This window comes from Buceros rhinoceros, unplaced genomic scaffold, assembly GCF_000710305.1.
Source record: "Buceros rhinoceros silvestris isolate BGI_N320 unplaced genomic scaffold, ASM71030v1 scaffold1324, whole genome shotgun sequence".
NCBI classification, from domain to species: domain Eukaryota; kingdom Metazoa; phylum Chordata; class Aves; order Bucerotiformes; family Bucerotidae; genus Buceros; species Buceros rhinoceros.
Window position 1 is genome coordinate 9,491 of NW_010406242.1, and position 6,047 is coordinate 15,537.

Sequence of the window (6,047 nt, forward strand, 5' to 3'; positions counted from 1 at the left end):
CTGCCTTTGCGGAACGGCATGGACGGGGTTCCGCCGTCACTGATGACTTGCTCTTTTTTATATATGTGTATTTCTTCTTTATTTCTATTTTCTTCCTTCCTCCTTCTTCTCTCAGAAGGAAACGGACATATTTGGGCAAAGCCCGGCAGAAACCAGCGTCATTTGGAGGCAGGGACTGCAGAAAGGAGGAAGTTCGTGCAGTTTCAGAGCTTTTAACCCTTCACTTCCTGGAGACATCAGGGCTGGGAGACAGGGACAGAACAAGGAGCTGATTGACTTAGAAGGGGATGGAAGACACCGGGAACTGGTTTGGGGGTTGGTTTGTGGTGGTTTTTTTTTTCCTGGTAGGATCAGTACAGAACTGACTGTAATGGATGTGGGTTGGTAATGGGGTTTTGGCCTCCTGCATCACCTCTGCCAGTCTTCTGAGCTCAGCAGAGCACCAATCCCAGCTTCTTTGTGGTGGCACCGGTCCAAGATGAGAAAACAAAACTGCTTCCAATGGCAGGGAGCCAGAAACTCAGATTTAGCCCCGCTTAGCATCTCCCATCTGCCCTTGCACTGCCTGGACCATCCAAGGCCAAGGGGTTGGAGGTTCAGATCCCGCTGGGTGAACCCCCATGCTGAGGATGTGCAAATCCCCCTCTTTCCTGGATCACAGCAGGGACACCCAACAGAGAGTTGGAATGAACTGTGAGCTGAGCCTAGAGCTCAGGGCTGTGTGGCTTCATCTCTACCATTCAACCTGCAAGTTCAGATTGCAGCAGGATGTGAAGGTGGGGCACTATCACCTGGGAGAGTTGTTTATTTTTACTGTGGTTCCTCTACTGCCTTTCCTGGAGGTTCAAAGAGGCACTGGCTTGGAGCTAGTTCAAGAGAAACTCCTTAAGCTATGGAGGATTGGCCCCTGTCCTTCCATCTTGGTGGTTAACAGTGCTACCGTTAGCTCTCTGCTGTGTCTTTGCTCCCCGCAGAACTGTTCCTCCCTCCTGGAGTCACCAAGACCTTCCTCGAACCATCCCTGTGCTGGTGACCATGGTGGTATAAAGCCTCCTCTACTGCAGGCACCGGCCCCGTCCAGTCCACCATGATGCTCAAAGCATGTGCTATTCATCTGCACCAGTGCAGAGTCTGCGGGATTTAGCTTAAATCCCCCTGGAGAAACCTGTTCAAGCCACTGGGTGAGGAGGATTCCAAAATATGCTCCCCAGGCTCAGTTATGAGAGCTGTACCTCCAGCAGGGATGGCAGGGACATCAAGGTCTTGCATGGCACTGCTGCCTCTGTCCTGCTCTAGGACTGATGGCTGTTGCACGTGGAATGTCCCTGAGCCTCAGCACCATGGGAGGGACCGCAGAAGATTTGGTGGCAACAGCTGCTGGGCTTCCTTCCAGAAACTGGAACCAGTTACAGCAGCTGTTTTCTTCACTGTCCCTGGAGAATTACAGAATCGTTTGGGTTGAAGGGACCTTCAGAGCTCATCCAGTCCAACCCCCCTGCAGTGAGCAGGGACATCTGCACCCAGAGCAGGGGGCTCAGAGCCCCAGACAACCTGACCTGGGATGGTGCCAGGGATGGGGCTGCTCCCACCTCTCTGGGCAACCTGGGCCAGGGTCTCACCACCCTCAGTGTAAAACATTTCTTCCTTCTCTCTAGTCTGAATCTCCCTCTTCCAGTTTAACCCATCACTCCTTGTCCTGTCACAACAGCCTCTGCTAAAAGGATTCTCTTTCTCATCTTCCTGACAGGCCCCTTGAAGCACTGGAAGGCTGCTCTAAGGTCTCCCTGGAGTCTTCTCCAGGCTGAACAGCTCCAGCTGGCAGGAAAGGCTGGGCCAGGATCTCTGCCCAAGCTGAGCAGATAGCATTTTCTTAGGAAAAAAATAATCCAAAACCAGGATTTCCCAGGAATTTACCAATCCCAAAAGGCCACAGGCTGAGGAAATTCATAGCATCTGGGCCAGACATCCACATGCCGCTGCCAGGTGGAAGGAGATTCCTTCTTCGCTCCACGTGGCCCAACGCTCACGTGCAAGAGAGCACCCCAGCGATGCCCGAGGCCAGGGTGGCAGGACAGCACCCTGCCTCTCACTGCATTTTCCAGCAGCCAGCACTTCCCTGAGGCACTTCAGCAAGCCCTGATGCTACTCCACAGCCTGTGCAGCTCCTCTTGTGTCCTTCAAGCTCCTTCCACCCTTTGCTGGAGGCTACTCCATGCACAAGCCCTTCCATTTCAAGGTCCCAGCTGCTCCTTGCTCATGGCTGAGCAATGAGGAGCAACTAAAGGGAGAGGGAGGAGAGGGCGATGGTGCCTCGGCTTGCTCAGGGAGCCCAAGAGGGCAGAGCTACACAAGTGCCAGCATCTGCCCGTGATGGTCCCTGTGCAGGATCTGTCCCCAGCCAGGCACAGGGCTGGAACCTCCTGTGATGGTTGGCAGCTCCACCTCATGCTGCATCTCCAGGTGTCCTGGATCCACCGGGCCTCGTGGAGGACGTGCTGTCATCTCGCTGTTCAAACTTCACCCCAGTTGTTGGCCTCCTGTCTACTGCTCAGGAGCTCTGCTGCTCACCAGTTCTGCACATACCCAAGGGAGGCAGGAGACATCTTGACCTCTGCAGGGAGGAACGGATCTTCCTATCAGCGACTGCCCAGCCAGGAAACCAGTGTTGAACTACCTCCCTTTCCAGTTAGGGCTATCTAGGGCTGGAGCCACGCAGTCATTTCAGCCCGAGAACCAGTCACGGGGTTCTCCTTCACAGCGAGGGCTGTACTCTACGGATCACAACGCAAGCAGCTGCTCTAAAATATTTATACCATTCTGAATGGCTCATGTGGCACCAACCCAAGAAAGACGAGGGTGCTCGTAACTGCTGGCACTGGGTGTGTTGTGGGACACGCTTACACGATCGATCTGGCTTGCATAATCCTATTTAGTCCTTTGATAAGACGTTTGAGTGCTCTTCGCCTCACCCCCTGGGTTACACCTTGCTTGAAGGTGCTGCTTTCTCAGGCAGCACGAGGCCCCTTATCCCACCGCTCAGCTGTTTTCTTGCCGAGCTGCTGCTGTTACCCAGTCCCTCAAGGTTGCACTTCGGTGACCAGTCACTGACCATCAGGGAGCTGTTTATAGCCCCAAAGCTTGTCTTCAGCCCGTGCCCGCGTTTTCAAGGCCTTTGCTAATCCTCCCACGCACCAGCGGCCAGAGACAGCCAGTTCCCAGCTCCCTTTCACACGGCGAGGTCTCTCCGCGTGGCCAGCGCCAGCCCCATGCTTCAGCCTGGCAAACCGAGTTGCAGAGAGGCTTGTGACCTCTCGTCGATTCTGCCGGGAGAGCAGCACAACCAGGTCATCGGGGCTTAGGATGCAGCAGGGACTGGGAACAATGCGCCTTTGGAACCGTTCCAGCCACGCCCCACATGTGCTGCAGCCTGACCTAGACGGATTACTTTTTGTTAACCTCTGGTATTAAAGCCGGCACCTTCATATCGCAAAGATTAGGTGCTCTATAAAGGCATCGAGACACGGCTGGATTAGAGGCATGCAGGTCAAAACCGTAGGACCGTGTGTTCTCGGTCCCCTGCACAGCCCCACATCCCGGTCTCCTGTTCTACAGTTACCAGCCTTTGGGGTTTGGAGTGAAGCAGCCCAAGCAGCCTCCAGTTCTCCAGCTTTTATGTTCCCCAAGCTCTGCCTGCAGAATCGCTCTAAGAAAAACAAAGGCTTTGCCCACGAATAAAGCAACCTGCTGCGTAGAAATAAAATCAAGCAAAGCACTTTGAAATTATCGGGTAGAAAGCAACGCGAAGGAAGGAGGAGGAAATAGATGTGCACTGTGATGGCTGGACATCCTCAGGACTGACTTGATTTCCTCCTAGGCCCTAAAATTCCTGACGTCCTTAGAAGATTTGGTGCTGGAGGAGCTGTCTCCTAAAAAGGTCTGGATCTGGTGTACAGGATTCAAGAGGAACCAGTGCTGGAGTCTTGGATCCCAGAGAACAGAGCAGAAGCCTCTGTTCACAGAGCAGGTACAAGGACCACTCGATATTTCTGCTGATAGTCTCCATCATACTCTGGAAGAACATGTTGAGAGTCAGTCACTTGCCACCCATCAGAGCCTCCCTGTCGATGGGTTTAGTCCAGCACTAACCTCAAAGCCTTCATGTACCTGAAAGTCCATGGGGGTTTTCAGAGAAAAAATTCCCAAGCCCAGGAGCTCCTCTCAAAGCCATCTACGAAACACCCACCTCTTCCAGAGCTCAGCACAGCAGGAAGTCCTCTCCTAAGGACAAGTGTCTCATCACCTAAAGGCATGAATTCTCCAGCGGAGTCAGGTGCCAGGGACTAGGACAGAAAGTGCTTGGAGCACCATAGTGAGCTCTCCACGATCACAAGGAGCTCTTGCTTCACTGGGAAGAGGAACAGAGGGGTACAGTCTTGTATCCAGTTGGGGACACATTATCAGTGCTCGATGTGTCTGTAAGCGGCCCGCAGCTGTAGGGATGCTCTTCCTCCTTCCTAATTTTCAGAGAATTTTAATTGATTTCAAAGATTCTGGAGCATCTAAGCCTGGAGACTTCCTAAGAAGGACAAATCAGTCATCGGGAGTAGTCAGCATGGATTCACCATGGGGAATTCATGCTTGACCAACTTGATAACCTTCAAAGATGAATTGACTGGCCTGGTGGACAATGGGAGAGCACTGGATATCGTCCACCTGGGCTTCTATAAGGCTGTCAAATGTGGTCTCCCATAAGACCCTCCTCATAAAGGAGACATTGAAGGATGGGCTGGATGAGCAGGCCCTGAGGTAGACCGAAAAGTGGCTGAATGGCCAGTCCCAGAGGGTGGTGATTAGTGGCATGAAGTCTAGCTGAAGGCCAATAATTAGTGGTGTACTCCAGGGGTCTATACCGGCTCCAGTCCTGTACAACACCTTCATTAATGATCTGGATGATGGGGCAGGGTGTACCCTCGGCAGGTCTGCAGATGACACCAACCTGGAGAGAGTGGCTGATACTCTGAAGGGTTGTGCTGCCATCCAGAGGGACCTTGACAGGCTGAAGAAATAGGCTGACAGGAACATGGTGAAGCTCAACAAGAAGTGCCAAGCCCTGCTCGGGGGAGGAACAACCTCAGGCACGAACACAGGATTTAATTTAATTTAATAAGGGATGAATCAGAGTCTTGCTCCAGGCCTCTTGCACCAAGCACGGTAAGGACAGAAAGTTCTCCCTCATGAGACTTCTGCTTGCAGAGCAGGAAAGATTTAAGAACCTATTTGAAGCCTTCCATGTTTTTCCTTCTATCTTTAGAAAAACCACACGGGGCTGCAACACACATTTTCTCCGGCACAGGAGGGTAAAATACCCTGATGCACTTGCAGAAACCTACCACAGGAACCTGATTTCAGATAAGCACCACAGAAGGCAAGTGCTTACACAGGCTGCAGCACACACCACACCTCCTCCCCCTCAGCGGAATTCGCTTCAGAACCCAAAGCTAAAGGCCAAAAGCACTTGCCATTTTCTGTTGTTAAAAAAAATGAAGCAACTCCACAAGGAATGTGGGTTTTTATAGGGCAATAGGGTGCAAATTCCCAACTCTCCAATCAACCTTCTGCGTGACCTCAGGCAATATGCTTGTCATACCTTCTTCACATTCAGCAAGTTTTCTGCACCAGTAACTCTCCCCTCTCATCTAACATCAGCAAAGCAAGCTTAGACTTTATAGAATCACAGAGTGGTTTGGGTTGAAGGGACCTTCAAAGCTCACCCAGTCCAACCCCTCCGCACTGGGCAGGGACATCTGCACCCAGAGCAGGTGGCTCAGAGCCCCAAACAACCTGACCTGGGATGGGGCTTCTCCCACCTCTCTGGGCAACCTGGGCCACGATCTCACCTCTCTCAGCATAAAAAATGTCTTTTTATCTAATCTTAGTCTCCCTCTTTCAGTTTAAAACCATCACCCTTGTCCTACCCCTACATGCCCTGATAAAAAGACCCTCCCCAGCTCTCGCACAGCCCCTTGCAGCACTGACAGGCTGCACTC